A 17,622-nucleotide genomic window follows, 5' to 3' on the forward strand; every position below is an offset into this window, starting at 1 on the left:
TCTTTTAAATGACTGTGCAGCATGTATCTGAGATTACAGAGCTAAAGATGTCTCTGGAGAAAGATGTCATCTTGCAAGAGGAGAGCAAATTCCTCTCTTCCCTTCCTAGTGAGCATGCTGTCACAGATCATCTCCCTTTCTATTGGGTCTATGCAGTGACTTAAAGCAGTTCTTTGTAAAGAGTTAAAATCCTGTTGTTGTCAGGGTCTTAATCTAATTTCTCCAAGAAAACAAAATACTACCTTTAAAGACAAAAAGTGGAAAATATGTTTTCTGCCTAATTTTATTTAGAAGTGAGATATTAGGCCAAATCCCACTTACATTATTCAACCAAGTAAACCGATTAGTTTTAAAGGAGACCATGTGGCCTAGTGAATAGAGCAGAGGACTGAGTCTCTGGGTTCTGTTCCCACCTCTATCTGGGTGACTTTGGGAAAGTCACTTCAGCTGTCTGTGACTCAGTTTCCCTGACTGTAAAATGGGAATAATGATACCTCCTTTCTTAAAGTGATTTGAGATCTACTGATGAAAAGAGAGAGGAATTATCATTAAACAACAGTACACCTAATTCATACTAGTGTAACTGAGAGTAATCAGGCCCAATATATTTACTCTGCAGCGCTGATTTTACTGGTGGCGTCATTGGGACAGTCTGAAGACTGGTGTAAAAAAAGATTGCACCAAATCCAAAGTGGTGGTTTGTTTTTACTGAAACGAAACTGTGAAATCTTGACAGTTTTAGAATGCTCAACAATGTGGTGGGGATGGGGAACCCGGTTACCCCAGCAGATTATTAAGAAAAGAAACAAGATGACTAGATTTTCTAAGACCCTGCTTCTGCTTGCATTGAATTCAATGAAAATTTTGCCATTAGCTTTAGCTGGAGCAGCATCTGGTCCCTGAGCCCCCTTGTCCTGCAAACCGTGGCTCATGTTAATAACCTCATTGATTTTACCCTTATTCAATTTTAGAGCACTTTTTGGTGAGGGAAGTATTGGGCCCTAAACCCTTGCATGTTTGTGCAAATGCCGGGTGAGGTCATACAATGTTATTTTGCTGAGGGTGCAACTTTCTGCAAGGCATTAAGCCCCAGAAGCCACCTCTGTGCCTTTCCAAACATCAGCAACAGAAACCAGCCAGCCGTGCGTATTGTTGTTGTAATAGCATGTGGGGAGGAATCCATCTTTCACCTCGGTACACTCAGCTGTTCACTGCCCCAGCTGGGTCTGAGGCAGGGCTGGGGTGGAAATACCAGCCTGCCAGGGTGAGTGAAGCACAGAAGCAACCTGAGACTGCTTAGGCAAAGGGGAGGAGGAGCCCCGCCCCAGGAAGAAGTGATCTGAGGGCGTGGTGTAGCTCCTGTGATCTGCAGCTGGCACCACCTGGCTGGAAGCACCAAAGCTAATGGGAAACCTCTGGTCCCTAGCCAATTCTTTCTGAGTTAGTGCTTCCAGAATGGATCTGCGTGATGAAAGACAAGATGATCCCTGCCAAAATAATGGAAACATTTTAAGCGGGTGATGTCTGTAAAGTACTTTGAAGATGTTACATGCTAAGTGCATGGCCCTGATTAAAGAAGGTACTTAGGGATGCACATAAGTCCCACTGACTTCAGTGTCTGAATTGGGGGAACCATAGATAGTAACTGCTAGGCCAATTTTGAGATGAAGCCGCAGGACTGAAAGCCAAAGGCCAGAGCTACAGAGGAGAGGAGGCCAGGAGTAGAAGAGTTTGTTGTAAGGTAATGCAAGGCAGGAGTGAAGTTCATTGAAGACCTCCATGAAAGAAAGGCTCAGGACTGGTGTGACAAGGTGTGCCACAGTTCAGGAGTGTGATTCCTTGGCAGAGCTATGTTGATGGTGGGATGTGTGGAAAGAGAAACTTGGTTGCGTCAGATCCCGACTGAGGTGCATTTGAAGCCTCAGAACTGGAACAGGAGGTTTTCTGCGAGTTAGGGTTGAAGTGTATGTCAGGAAGTTGGTACAGTACCTGCCACACCATGTCCCCATTGCAATCAGTCATTCCCATTCATTCATTCAAGAATGGATTTTCCCCCATAATGAATATAGATAAATGAGCTGTCATCTATTCCTGAAACCAAATGTAATGATTCCTATCTGATATCACACACCTTTCACCCTTCTGAAATTTTGACTGCACACACAGTTTCAAACACTGATCTCCTTTTCTGGACCTGTCTCCTGCTCGCCCAGATTTTGATATGTTTCTGGGGTTAGAAAGTTAAATAGCGAAGTTCCCTGAGCTCTGTTATGGTCTGTCATGCTGATGAATGGTACTGTCCTCAGTGTAATCAAGCCATGTTTGAATGGCACTTAGCACTGTAAATATAGAAGAAAGACTGGAAATTTATAAATGGATAAGCACTTGTAGCATTTATGGCTAATTTTTGGTCCAGAATAATCCTTCATATGCTGGGGATGGTGACGATATAAAACGCAGGGCGGGGCCCTAGCCCTCCATGTGCAGCAAATAGCCAAATAAAACACTTGAAATTCAGTGCATCCGAGAAAAAATAAAAAGCAGGATGGAAAATCCAAAAGACTTTATCACTATATAGAGTAATTGAGGAGATACTCAGAATTTCATCAAATCGTAGAATCTCAGATTATCATGATGATCACGAATCATGATTATTTTATTAATTACACCAATACATCTTATTTCTATGGCATCCACCTGCCTCTTCCTGTAAAACACATCAATATAATTTAAAACAACAATTAAATGAAACAAAAAAGCAGCAATGACAATCACTAACTCTTGCCTAAATAATGCGTTGTTCCCCCCATTATTATTATTATTATTATTTGGACTTATCAAACCTTGGAGATGTTTTTTGAAACAGAAATAGTTATTTCTGCTCTCTCCCATCAGATCACTTATTTATCAGGACAAACACGCTCCAACAGGAGTGTAGATAAAAGCAGTGTGTGAAACTGCTCTTCTTTTCAGAGACTTTCCTTACGGTGAGCAAAATATTTATATAGGCAAAAACAAAATAATGTGTAGTCTGACAAGGGAGATCGGAGAGGTAGGATGGACAGTAAAAATTGAGTTGAATTGAGCCTTGTGATGAGGGCTGGGTCTGAAATGATATTCCAGTACTGCAATTTTTTTTGAGATTTCAAAACATTTTCCTGGCCTGAATGAGGAAAAAATTGAAATCTTGAATTTTTTTGTGAATAATAATAGTAATTTAAAAAGAAATCTGCTCAGGTCAAACACTATGTTTTGTTTGTTTCAATTTTGGAATTTGTCTTTCTTTTAAATCATTTTTAGTCTAAATTTATTAACATTTCAAAATGAAAAGTCATTTTGAATCAAAACCCTGAAACTTTTCCTTGTGGAAAAGTTGAACCAGGACATTTTGACAATTTTGGAACTTTTCAAGCTAGGAGAATCCTTGAAACCAAAACTGTTTGATGAATCAGCGAAAAATCAGAGCGACGCCATTGATTTCATTGCATGGGCAAGTTAAGTGTGAGGTATTGTGATGTTGGTGTGAGTGGATGCCACGCCACAGAAGTCAGTGGAAGTGTGCCTGGGTACACCAGGTCTGCATTCAGCTATTGTACATTGTGGAGTAGAATAGAACGGTTTAAATGTATTGTGCTGGGTATGAATTTGGCATCATTCACTGGACTTTTAGCTGTAATCCTTGTACTTCTGTACTGTCAGAGGAACATTGCCTAGTGTCCAAAGCAATCGGCTGGGAGTCAGGAGATTTACTTTGTATTGCTGGCTTGGCTGCTGACTTACTGTGGATGAATCATTTAATCTTCCCTTGACTCAGTTTCTCCTTTTCACAAATGGGGCATAAAGGCACTGACTCAGCTTTGTAAAGTACTTTGACGTGGTTGGATGAACGATGCTCTGGAGATGCAAAGCAGAGGATGGGTATAACAGGGCTCATTGCAATGAAATGGTTGCTAGACCTTGTATTGTTCTTTTCCAAATAGAAAAACCTTTTAAAGAGAGAGCATGGATGAAGAAGTCTCAGCATTTCTTTTGATTTTTTTGATCACCAGGAAATATTTTGCAGCTTTCCGAAGTCGCCAAGAAGAGTCTGACCTTGAACAGGGCAGTCAATTTCCTTCAAACTTTGCCTTGCATATTGGGATCAAAACAAGATTTAAAGAGAAACCCATGATGTTGTTGTTGAGAGGCTCCCCCTTTCAGTGGCAGGAAGTTTCTTTCTTGACAGCAAGTTGCAGTTTTCTCTGAGGAGTTTAGTAATTAGCTAGATGACATGCCCCGTGTTACATGTAGAAGCTTGGCTACAAAAGCCAGCGTGGAGGGGAAGCAGCCCAGAGTCCTGGCTTGGCAGCTGCTGAGACACACACATACACACAACAGGCAAGACATAGCTGGATCTTGACCTCTGAACATGCAGAAGGATCACTGCTGAAGTGTTTGGTGGTTTTTTTTTTTTTTAATTGTTGGGTGCGCTCTAGACTGCCCTGGTTTGTCTTTAGCAAGAGCCGCCTGAACTTCAGACCCCTCCCCTCTCCCTTTGCTGTCCCTTCTGCATCTTCCAACAGATTGCAGCCTGCAAAAGGATCTGCTTCAGTGTGTGTGTGTGAGCCTGCAAAAGGATCTGCTTCTCTCTCTGTGTGTGTGTGAGAGAGAGAGAGCCTGCAAAAGGATCTGCGTGTGTGTGTGTGTGTGAGAGAGAGAGAGAGAGAGAGTCTGCAAAAGGATCTGCGTGTGTGTGTGTGTGTGTGTGAGAGAGAGAGAGAGAGCCTGCAAAAGGATCTGCGTGTGTGTGTGTGTGTGAGAGAGAGAGAGAGTCTGCAAAAGGATCTGCGTGTGTGTGTGTGTGTGTGTGAGAGAGAGAGAGTCTGCAAAAGGATCTGCGTGTGTGTGTGTGTGTTACCTGGAAAAGTGTGAGCCATCTTTTGGGAAACGCCAACTACTGAGTGGATCTATGAGGCTGCTTCCTTGTTTTCTAGTTTAAAGAAACTTTCCCTACGTTTCCCTACGCGGAGTCCAACTCCCGACAGTGACCTTTGCGGGAGCCTGGCTGGGATCAGAGGGCAGGAAGGCTCGGGAGAAGAGGAAACCTGGAGCACCCGCAAGGAGGCTGAGAGGCGGCTCTTGGGAGGAACTCGTGCGGCTCTTGTTGTGGGATGAGAAGCAGCCAGGCGCCGGCCGCGGTCCCTGTGTGTTTGACAACCTGCTCGCCGAGGCAGTGTGCGGGAGAGCTCTGCCAGCGACAAGGTAATGCTTCCCTTCCCCTTTCTCATTGCCCGGCCACGGCCGAGCCCTGAACGTGACAGACTCACACAACTTCTCCGTGGTCGGGTCTCTTCGCAAACGAATGAGCGCAGCCCGTGGGATCTCCCCGGACACTTTGATTTCCGACGCTTGGATAATGCAAAGCGGGGAGGGAACCAGGCAGTGGCTCCCTCTCGACTTTCCTTTCCCCCTTCCCTAGCTGCAGTGGGCTCCGGATCAGACCCTCAAACCTGCACATCCCAACCCTCAGCGGGCCCGATCCAGCCCCGGGGCACCTCCAGCCAGGTCTGGGTCCCCCAGGACCGTCCTGGTCGCGACAGGAACAAGGATCTGCCCAGCGGCGCCGGTGCGGGGCTGGGCTGGGGGGCTGAGTCTGAAGCGTGTGAAGTGCGGTGGCTTCCCCCCCCTGAACTCCAAGCAGACAGGGGCAGGGTGAGGGTGTTAGCGGGTTATGAACTAACTTAGCCTTTTGCTTTAAGCATGACGGATTCTCTCTCCTTCTTTTCGTCTTTAAGTGATTCGTGGGTCAATAGAAATCTATTTTCAGGGGTATGGTGTATAGACTTTGCACACGTGGGAAGATCTGAAAGTGCTGGTACGCCGTTGAAAGAAAGAGTTTAAACCCATCAACAGGACAGCCACATACACATGAATGGGCCCTGTGCCGCAGTCCTTACTCACCCCAGCAGACTTTACTCACCTGAGTAATCCCATAAGACATTACTTGGGTTTGTGAGGGTTGTGGAATCAGACTCCTTCACTGTGGCTATACACAGATATTGATCTAACCCTCATCAAACATTCTGTAATGTTAAAGGAACCAACCTTGCAAATGAATTGGTTTCCTCTGCACTCCGACAGATTGTAAATAATACAGTATGCCACTCTCTTGAGCAACTACCTGCAAGAGAAAGAGATCTTTTTAGAAGTGTACACTTTCTAGGCATTACAGTCCAATGTCATTTGAATTCCAATGGTCAGAGGACCCAAACTGAGCAAAGTCCATATATGATTTGCAACAAACCATACAGCATAAAGTAATATAAAGAAATCATTGCACATTAATTATGGAAGAGAGTAATGCGTTTTTTAAAATAAGATACTTCCTAGACTGGGCCAGATTCTGACCTCATTCTGAGTTTACATTGGGATAACTCTACTGACTTAAGTGAGGTGACTCCTAATTTAAACTGGTGTAAATAGCCTTTGAATCAGGCCTTGTATTTTACTTACGGAGAGTCTGATCCAGAGCCCATTGAAGTCAAGGGGAATATTTCCATTGGCTTTCATGGGCTTTGGACCTTTTCTTGAGGTCTCAAGCCTGCAGCCCTTTCTCATGTGAGTAGTTCCAATAAAACCAACAGGAAAACTTGCACAAGTCAGATTTACTCATGTGAGTAATGTTTACAAGATCAGACTTGTAGGTTCCTGTTAGACTGTATGTTCAGATGTCTGCCTTTGCTTATGCTGTAGGTTATATGTTAACATTTATTAGGAATAATATTTCAAAATATAATAAGAATTAATATAATGCAATAACTGGGGGGAACAGTTTTTTTTTTAAGATGATGCTTCACATTCTCTCTCTGGTAATGACAGACTGATTCCCCCCCCCCCCCATTTAGTTACTGCTGTTTGCAAGAAAATCAGAAAGCTTCTATTTTTAAACAAGGTTGGTGGACTATAGGAATATTAATGCTGCACAGGTCTGAAAGGCTGTGCTGATTACAGGCTATTAAAACCTGAACGCTTGATATGGTGAAGTAGGTCTAAACTTGCTGTAACTGTTTAAATCAAGTATTCATGGAATGTCAGTCACTCCCTCCATGATATCTTGAGCGATTGGCTCTGGGGAAATGCAGAGAAGAAAAAAAGGGCCAATTTTATCTCAATGAAAATATCCTAACCAGTGTCTGACTACGGAGTAGTCTGACTGGAGGCGCTCTGAGGGCCTGATTCTGCAGTCCCTGCTCACACCAGGAATCTGGTTGAAAACCGTGGGAATGCTTGTAAGAGCAGGATTTGGCCCATAATCAGACAAGTGACTGGATTTAGGCCAGAGTGGAGTCTTTCTGCTGTCTCCTTATTGCAGTAGGATGTGCTAAAAATCTACATGTTGTTCAACCCAATATGTGAATTCAGGCTCAATGTCAGGAAAATTTACCTTTGAGTGAGATCTGTGCATCTTTGAAATAGATAGATATCTTTTTAGTTAAAGCCAGGGAGAATATACTGTGAGGAGCAATTCTGGTGGAACAATTAATTATCTGAGCAGAGAAGTCTCTTGACCACACTTCTCTGGTTCTATCATGGCCTAAGATAAGGGGCCAAATTCTTGTGCTTTCATTGACACCGATGGAATGTCATGGGTGTAACCAAGGGCAGAATCCGGCCCCCTGGCTTCTGTGTTTGTAGAGATTGTTGCTTTCTGAGGACTAGCTTTGTTACTTATTGCTAGCTGGGCTGAGGATGGCAGCTCTGTTGATTAGTGAGTCTGCATGCAGTCCATCCCCTGGTGGGTGAATAGATTTTAAGAAATGTTGTCCTAGCTCATTTCTTTTGGTTATTTTGCTCATGTGCCAGCCATGGTTTATTGGAAGAAAGACCTTGGTTGAAGTCCTCTACAGCAAGAGCGCCAGTCCACTCTAATTGTAGCATGCACGTTGTTTGAATGAAGGAGTTGTTGATGGTTCTCATTCAGGCCAGTGTAACAGTGGACTTCTCCCTTCTAAAATCTAGGGAGCAGATGGGAAAAGCTGCCCGATATGTAAAGAAGAAGAGGCAGGTGCAGCTGTCCAAAATAAATAAATAAATAAAGTGTGTGCACGCGTGCACACGCAAACAAAGCAGATAAAAAGATGGCATTGTCTCAAGCATGAAAATTGCACAATGAAGTGCTGGAAAATTGAAAACACTGGGTGGAATTCCAGCCCCATTGAAGTCAGTAGGCGTCTTGCCATTGACTTCAGTGGGGCCCGGATTTCACACAATGGTTGTGCAAACTGAAGCTGAACTTGTTCAGCTGATCACTGTGGGGTTTAACTGGCCTTGGCACCGTTGCATAGGCCAGGGGTCGGCAACCTTTCAGAAGTGGTGTGCCGAGTCTTCATTTATTCACTTTAATTTAAGGTTTTGCATGCCAGTATTACATTTTAATGTTTTTAGAAGGTCTTTCTCTTTAAGTCTATATTATATAACTAAACTATTGTTGTATGTAAAGTAAACAAGGTCTTTAAAATGTTTAAGAAGCTTCATTTAAAATTAAATTAAAATGCAGATCTTATCTGTTTAGTGCAGTGGTTCTTAACCTGGGGTGCACGCACCCCCTGGGGGTGCAAGATGCCCTTTCTGGGGGTACAAGACATGCAAGATTTTTTTAGAAGGTAAATTATTGAAAACGCAAATTAAGCAGAGGCACATAAGTACAACTACTTTGTTTCATGAAACCTATATATTTATTAACATTACACATTTTTAACGATTAGTGTAATATACAAAGTTTTAAAGTTTTTAAGTTTTCAAGTTTTTAAGCTAATTGTAGTGTAATTTGTGATAAGGGCTGCAGAGCGCTGGGCCCAGGCCAGGAGCAGAGCCTGGGCTGGCTGCTGGTACCTCAAGCCGGCAGGTGGGCTGAGTAGGGCCGAGGCCCGGACCCCGCTGACAGGGGGCTGGGCAGCTGGAACCCCAGACCAGCAGCTGGGTGAGCAGGGCTGATGGCTGCTATCTCAGGCTGGCAGCAGGCTGAGCGGGGCGGATGGCCAGGACTGCGGCTGGCAAGGGGCCGGCAGCCGGAACCCCAGACGTTCAGCTGGCTGAACGGGGCCAGTGGACAGAACCCCAGACCAACAGTGGCTCACCCGTTGCCTGTCTGGGGTTCCGCTGGCTCCTGCCAGCCGGGGTCCTGGCCGCTGGTCCTGCTCAGCCCGCTGCTGGCCGGGGGTTCAGTTCACTTAGGCCGGCAGCAGGTTGAGCGGGGCCGGCGGCCGAGACCCTGGCTGGCAAGGGGCTGGTGGCCGGAACTCAAGACTGTCAGCGGGCTGAGCGGGGCCAGCGGACAGAACCCCAGACTGGCGGCGGGCTGAGCGGCTCAACTCATCGCCAGTCTGGAGTTCCGTCCGCCGGCTTCTGCCAGCCGGGGTCCCGGCCGCCAGCCCCGCTCAGCCTGCTGCCGGCCTGAGGTTCCGTTCACCCTGGCAGGCAGCGGGCTGAGCAGGGCTGGCGGCCGGTCCCGGCTTGCAGCAGCGTGCCACTAAAAATCAACTTGCTTACCGCCTTTGGCACGTGTGCCACAGGTTGCCGACCCCTGGCATAGGCCATGTTATCCACCAAGATGGACTGGGGAATATATAGCTAAATGAGTGGGAGACTTCGCTATTTCTCCAGGGCAGGACCATTCTTTCAGGTTTGCATGTCTCCTCTTCATAAGTTTCTTCAGCCTATATATTGTTTATCTTGTATGTTAGAGGGCTGGTCAAAATGTTTTGAACAAACAGTTTTTTGGTGGAAAAATGACTCTTCATTCAAAATTGAAAATTTTCACCAAAAATTGTCCACTTTTAAAATCTTTAAAAACTTTTTTCATGTTTTGTTTATCATTTTCCATGTCTTGACTTCCCCCCTGCTTTCCTGTTTCCCTTTTATTTGTTCCTTTTTTCCTCTTTCCACAGTTATTTTCAAAAGTGATTACAAAAGAAAGAAAGAAACAAACAAAAAATAGAAAGAGGAGTAAAAGAAGAGAAGGAAAAATGAAAATCAATAAATGAACAAATTGGGGGGGGGGAAAGAACTTCATGGGGAAAAAAATCCAAAAATAACAAAAAATGAGTGCACTTTGAACCCTGTGAAACAAACACACACTGGATTTTTTTGCATAATTATTTTCAGTCAGAGTGTCTGAGCACTTAGTGTCCTCAAACTCCTGTGGATTTCAATGGGACTGGGGAGCTCAGCACCTCCTAAAATTGGATCCATAGTTATTTTTGACCAGTCCCACTCTCTCCTAGAGCCCAAGTTCTCCTATTTAACTGTTTAATAATTACTTATTCCAAGAGACTTCTTTAAAGCTCCAGTGCCATTGAGAAACTGGTAGCATGTATTCTTTGCTTTTTCCTAATGGAAAGTGTGCATGTGGGGTGGGTAATTGCATTTTAATTTTGTTTACCTTGGCATAGGGTGGATGTAGAATATGACCTTGACATGGAACTCAGTTAATACTGCTCCTGGTCAGCCAGCTGCATGTTTGTTATTGCCCCCTGGGAACTAAACGTGCTGCTTCCACAGTGACCTCCCCCACTCACCAGATCCCTGCCAACTCAAGCTGCGAGTGACCCAGTCTGGGATTTGAACTCATGTCTCCAACATGGTGACACACTGCCAGCTGTGTTTCAGTTTTTAAATGTTGTAGACTTTTAGTTTTGCTCTTTAGGGTTTGTCTTATTTGTTAGGACTTTTGAGGTCAAAGATGGGTCCAGCAGATGTATGGGTCTGTGGGCGTAGTAGGGGTGTAAACATTTTTGACCCCTCCTTTTAAAATCATGGCCCTTGAATTCTTATTGCTGAATTACACTCTGAAGAACAGAGGTTTATTTTTTTGCTTGTTGCTGACATTTTGGACATAATTTTGTTAGCGAAGGCCTTTAATTCTCTTTTAATTGACAGACTCACTGCAGATTTGCTCTTTTACATTTTATGACCCACAAACTCCAGTTATTAATACCATAAGGAGACATTTTACAAACATGGCAAAGCATGACAGTGGCACGTGAAACAACTTGGTTGGTCTCAGCTTGATAATTAATGGGCATTGAACCATGTCTGAAACCCACCATGCTTCTCTGCAACCAATGTCTGTAATATTTTGCTTGGGCAAGCTGCATAACAAAATTACTTTTCACTTGTGGGGTGGGGAACCAACCCGCTCAGAGCTCAAATCATTGTCCAGGGAAGGGTGGTCTCTGGAGCTTTCTGATCGGAAGGCGCTGCCCAGTGGATCCAACAGACTCCAGCTACCATCCTTGTCACTCTCTATTGTTCCCCCTCTGTCCATTAAAATAAAAGAGGAGCTGAGTGGCATTATTTATTTTTTATGATGCCATTTAAAGCTCATTTCCTAGATGCCTGCTGGTGAACAACTGCTTTGACCTAGGTTTGGTTCTCACATCTTCACGTACGGATACAATGTTTTCGCAGATCATTTTTTGCTTCCTGTTATCCCATAAAAAGAGGAGATGGTGCAAGCTACACACACAGTCTGTACAGATCTCCTGCTAGTTCAGGCAAAAATTCCTCCCTTTGAGCTGCATCCCGAGAACCTCTGCCTTTGCGCCTCCTGATCCACGCCAGAAATGACAGGTTAATACAACACTCCAGTGGCATTCGGCAAATGGCATCAAGGTTCTTGCTCCGTTGTGGGATTTGTCCTCTGAAATCCTTCCACCAGCCCCAATTTCCTTCCTCCTCTGGAGCCTCTGGAGGTTGTGGTGAACCTCCCTCCCCCCAGTGAGGGCTGGACATGACTCCCATCATCGGTACTGCTCTGAGTGTAGGCTAGAGGGGGTCACAATGGTCCTTCAGGGATGAACACCTTGTTCTCGTAGTTCTTCCAGCTCCTTCTAGGCCAGGTGAGGTAAGGATCGAAGATTAGACTCGAACACCGATCCTTTGCATGGTATTACAATAGGGTACCACTAGACTTTGGCTTGGAATTGACCTATATAAGGCTAGTCATGTTGCCCTTACTCATCTGAGTTGTGTCATTTAACCCTCCCCCACTCACCAGATCCCTGCCAACTAAAGCAGCGAGAGACCCAGTCTGGGATTTGAACTTGCGTGGCACACCGCCAGCTGTGTTTCAGTTTTTAGATGCTGTTGACTTTTAGTTTTGCTCTGTAGGATTTCTCATTCGTTTGGCTTTTGGGGTCAAAGACGGGTCCAACAGATGTGTGGGTCTGTGGGAGTGGTAGGGGCATGTGTATTTTGGTGGGTGCATTCACATGAATATGGGTCTACTTACATGAGGAAGAGCTGCAGGATCAGGCCTTTATCAAATTGGGTAGTAATCAACCAGGGACTTGCTGAAACAGAGTGTAATTAAATAGAAGGAACACACAGACAGACACACACAGTGTAATGCTGGTATTGTATAATGTACTACCCCTTTAAGAGGAAGCCTTAGTCATTTCTTGTATGGGAAGGGGTCAGGGTCTGCTGTGAGACCATAGAGTCTGGAGCTGACTGCCATGCAGAGCAAGCTTCTGCTGGGTAGCTCCTTTTATCAAGCCTGAAGCCCACATGAACCCCAAAGAATCAGTGAGAGCTGCAAAGTCCCTCCCCGTTAAGAATGTGGTTGGACCTAGCTACCCTGTGCATGAACCTCCTGAGACTGTGAGTAGCACAGGAGTCCCCAGAGCACAGGCAATGGGAAAACCATTGTCTGTGTTTCTCAGATTTGGGGTATCAGCCAGCAAGTTCCTCCCAGCCACACACCCTCCCTGTTCAGAACCATGTTTGTCTCCTCACTCCTTTATTCCTGGTCCAAACACAGAGGCACTGTTTAGACTAGGGAACTAGGTTGTGGTTTTCTTGAACATGAGTTTGCACCTAGTATAGACACAGATTAGCACATGTATTAGCTGGTTGTGGTTGACTCAATCTAGAGTCTAGAGTCTCCCTAGCGCTGTTAGAAACAACATCACTGTCCTACACGACTGAACTTCATGCCCAGAGGTAGTAACTGGCAATTGTGTAGCCTCTCTGATCAAAGCACTGCTCAGAGATGGGTATCATTGTCCTCTGGTCACTGATAGGGAAACTGAGGCAGAAAGCGGCTAAGTAGGTGGCTCAGGTTGCACACTGAATTAGTGGCAGAGCTCTGCTTAAAACCTATTTCTCCTATTCAAACCACATAGATAACATGGCTTCTCAGTGATCAATCTCTCTGTTTTTTTAAAGTTTTTTTTTTTTCTCCTAATGTATCAGTATAAATTGGGAGCAGCCAGTCTTGATCTGGTTTGAAAACACTCAAGCTTTCTAGGCACGTGCAAGTCAGTTGCTGGATCCTTCAGTAAGTGACTGAAACTGGCCAGCTGGGCTGGATCCAGGAATTCTGAACTGAACTCAGAAAGCTTCTGCGATGGCGTGGGGTGGTGGTAAGCCAAGTTCAGGTCTTGGAGCCAATTGTCTAGCCACGTTCCTCTTGGTGTTTCTGAAAGTCTGTGGAGAGTGACTGCTCAGGAAGTGATTAACATGATAAAAGAGAAGAACCCTCTGATGCTGCCTGTAACTGAGCATCAAAGAATCTGGCCTGGGTATTTGTAGATAAATTAATGCCTCTTAACCGACAGTGGTGAGGGAACACCAACAATTGGTAGCACAACAATACTGTGTGTCACATGGTTTCTGTCCCTCTGTCGGGTGGGAAGAGGGGAGGAAATACGTCAGCTGGATTTTGGAAAAATGAAAGGCACAAACATTTACTGTAAGACGTTGTAAGCAGAGCCAGAAAGGCATTAATAGAATAGAAAGCTCCCACTGCATTGGCGGAGAGTCAGTGTTTGGATACTTCAGGAATAGGCCATCTAAGAAAAAAGATGGCTGGCTGGATAGCGAGAGAGATACGGTAATGGTCTGGCTGACCTGAGGGGTCTTTTCTTTCTCTCATTCTTTGCATTATAAGGCCACAGCTAAGAGGAAGCTTCAAAGCATTTGGCTTCTAACTCCATCGGGAACATCCTGATCAATGCCTGAATGCAGAATGGCAGGTAGAGAGGTGTGGGGTCATCCTACGTACAGGTAAGAGCACAAAACATCAGATGACTCTGAGGCGGAGTCGGAAGTGTGGACGTACATTACCTTGGATAGTCATGCTCAAGAGAGCCAGAATTATGAAAACAACCATATCCTGTAATAAAGGCCTGCTAGGGACCAGCAAGAAAAGGGAGTTTTTCTGCAAGAGGTGGGAATAGGTGTGGGATGCATGTGAGGCTTCTGACTGTCTTAATTTTCATCTCATCTGCTGAGTGGGACTCAGACACCACCACAGCAGGCAGCATATAAAACCTGAAAGAGATAGCTAGGGATGCTTCTCTGAGTAAGGATTTCGTCCATACTACAAGGGCATGGCAGGAGGCAGTGAGAAAGGTTCTCATTAATGTCCCATTTCGAGGTGGTGTTGAGGTCCAGAGTTCCACGGGCACAGTAGAGGGTGACAGCCATGGAGTCCAGAATTGCACCACAGTGTCCTCACAGCTCCAAGCCCTTTATCCCAGATTTTTTCTAACTAGAATAGTACGGTTGGATGGGAGAGCTCTTCGTAATACAGGGCTCTGAGCAGGATGTTGGCAAGATCAAAATCATAGTTTTAAAATAAAGTCCTTCCCTGTGTCACTAATGCCCCCTAAATTAATCAACTTGAAAGAACTTTAAAAATCTAATGTACTTTTCACCCTTGAAGCTATTTGTTTGCTATTTCCCCTTCCCTTGGCTTGGTCAACTCCCCCTTTCTGCTTATAGTCAGTTCCATATTCTGGTTATCATGTAGGAGTTCAATATGCTGATGTGTTTTGGGGTGTCTAGTGCTGAAGAGCTATGCTCAGATTAACACCACCACAAGCCATTCGCATCTGATTTGGCACATTACACGCAGGGCCAGATTTCCAATTGGGCACAGTAGACACTTGCTTACGGGCACTGGCATTCTAGGAGCATCTTAGCTCTCTCAAACCGTGTGCAACATGAAGGTCAGCTGTAGGCAGGGGGCTGCTGTAGATGCTGCGACTAGGGATGCGTAAGGGGTAAATCTGGCCCTGATTACATGCCTGGACCTATATTGTTGAGGGATTATTCTATGTTAAAAATGAGGGTAGTATGTTGGGCATCCTTGCTGTGCAGTAGGGGGGCTGGGTTCTGATCTCAGGTATGCTGGTGAAATCAGTGGACTCACCCCAGATCTACGCCAAATAGCTGAGATCAGGATCTGGCCCCAAGTATTCAGATTGAGATGTCCATTGGCAGAGACAGGGAAACTATAGAGGAATCAAAATTATGGGCTGCTCTAATGTAATAAAAAGCTGCTCCCCTCCCCCACCCCCCAGCCCCAACATAATGTTTTCACAAAGATTGTGTAAGGTAGTGAATATCCGTGAGAGAAACCCATATCCAGATGTTCCAAACTACTCAGTGTGGTAATTAATTATCCACACCCGTTTCCAGACTGAATAGCTTCTCTTTCTATCTGCCAGAGCAGTTTTGCTGGGCTAGGCTTCAACGCAAAGCCCCTTTGCTCTTTAAGTTCCATGGCTATAGAGCTGATGTTCCCAAGAGCCTGGGAGGAGTCGCCCTGCCCTGATGCATTGCTGCCTTTCTTGTATTAGTAATTTTCCATGGTGGCATGTTTCTTCTGCTCTGTTGTACAGGAAATTCTAGTTGTGTGGAGCCCATTATTACAACAGGTCTATTGTCTGGGGCAGGCTTTTGAGAGGAGGGTTCAGGTTTTGCTGGTACCTAAAAAATATTTTGGCATTGTAAAGGGACACTTCTCAAGTACTTTAAACTTGAGATGGGCCCATATTTGGGTGCAGTTCTGAACAACCTAGAAGCTTCAGGAGTGTTTGGATCCAGCGCTTTGGTTCAGTTCCCGTAGACAGTTTGAAGTAGATCTGTATGTGCAGAATGTTCCCAGCGAAACCCCAAACCTCCTGCGACTCACCTGGTTTTAGTTTTCAGTACAAACTTGGGTTGCTCAGTTTCCTTGGGAGAGTCCCCAAGGCTCATGAGAATTTGGAGCCAAACTGGAGTTGGTTTATGGTCTTGCATTGGAATCCTGTGGCTCTTGCAACTTTGCATGGTCCTACTCGAACCTGACACGCAGGGGAGTCAAACCAGACTGATGGTGAGAGCCAGAGTCACATGAGCACGTATGGAATTACATGAGTCATGTGGCTTGAGTAGAAGCCCATCTACTTTAGATATATCATAAAATGGGAGAGAATGTTCTTTGGACTGCCAGGGCAAAATTTGCCACTTGGATCCATGCTGCGAATCTCTAGGACGTATCTCACTCTGGTTCTACAGACCATTAGTGTAAAGCACTTGACTTCTGGGTTCCACTTTCAGCTCTGCCGCTGCCTTACTGTATTAACTTGAAGGCCCATTAACTGTCTGTGCTTCAGTTTTTCTGTCTGTAAAATGGGGCTAGTATCCACATTGCAGGGTGTTGTGGAGCTAAATTAAAGACAGCAATATGCTTTGAGATCCTCTCTTGAAAGGGTTTATATAAGTTCCCAGGATTCAGGCTGTTGGTTATGAACAGAAAGACTCTCTGGATTTGAAGTTTGCAGCACTCTGTGTCCGAAACTTTACTGTACAAATGCCAAATATCCTCCCTCCTCAAAATGATTCATGCAGTTGCTTTCGAGGCATTGCCTACCTGTGCACTGGCAAAAGCAGAAGAGTTTGATGTCTTCAGTGTGGGTCTGGTGCTGTGTGTTCCTCTCGGCAGGAACTGGGTCTTGGTCTCTGTGCTGATTTCCCAGGCTCGCTCAAGACCCTTTCTTGAGGGATTCTCATTTTTTGGCTGGTGTCCAAAACTAAGGAAAGCACCAGACAACCAGGGCAGGTGTAATGATTCTGTGTGAAAGCTACATGCATGACATTGTTCAGCTGGTGTCATGCCAGGACAGCATTAAATGTGGAATTTCCCAGGGCTTTCTCAAACCCTGCATCCAAAATCTGTGATCTTGCTGCACTTTGAAAGCCACAGGCAATTAGGCCCTTCCCAGCTTTGCACGGATGAATTGTGTGGAAAGGGGCTGTTCCCTTTTGCACCCGGTAGCGAAAGCTTCCAAGGACCTGGTCTGTGTTGGAAGTGAATTTGCTACTTAGGGCTTGTCAACACACAGAAGTAGCACTTAAATCGGTTTAGTTAAATTAGTGCAACTCCTATGCGTGTGTGCTCTCATATCAACTTAAAACTGGTTTATGCTGGTTAAGTTTACGCTTTGAAATTTACCAACAAGAGCTAAACTGACATAAGCTGTGTCTAAATGGATATAAGAGCGTCCCCACACAAAGGTGCTCCCATTTAACTAAATCCATATAAAATCACACCTTTAATTAAACCAGGCACCTGTGTGTGTAGAACAGGCCCTACAGGGAATCTGAATAATTCTTCCGGGGCAGGGGGGAGGGATAGCTGTGCACATGCCAGTCCTTTCCAAGGAGATTTTACACAGCAGCTCCAGCTGAGTTTACATTACACAGTGTAAGTACTGCCAAAACAATTTTCTTCCTGTTGTTACTCCCCAAGTCACAAGCACATTTGATAAGGGCCTTTCACATAAAAGCCTGGTTTCTCAAGGGTACTCT

At 45.0% G+C, this 17,622-nt stretch overlaps 1 protein-coding gene across 4 annotated transcripts in view; it reads left to right on the top strand.

The window, feature by feature from the left end:
* The first annotated feature begins 4,789 nt into the window (after positions 1-4,789).
* The window catches only part of ARHGEF9 (Cdc42 guanine nucleotide exchange factor 9), a 307,760-nt gene continuing 294,927 nt past the window's right edge, over positions 4,790-17,622 (top strand). For 2 of the 4 annotated variants that reach the window (XM_073361041.1, XM_073361042.1), the window contains exon 1: positions 4,790-5,241. The gene's annotated coding sequence lies outside the window, so the exon portion shown is untranslated. Of the gene's footprint in view, positions 5,242-13,933; positions 14,050-17,622 lie in introns of all 4 variants that reach the window. The other 2 variants (XM_073361040.1, XM_073361039.1) reach the window with 2 other exon arrangements.

Source organism: Lepidochelys kempii, chromosome 9 (assembly GCF_965140265.1).
Source record: "Lepidochelys kempii isolate rLepKem1 chromosome 9, rLepKem1.hap2, whole genome shotgun sequence".
Classification (NCBI taxonomy): Eukaryota; Metazoa; Chordata; order Testudines; family Cheloniidae; genus Lepidochelys; species Lepidochelys kempii.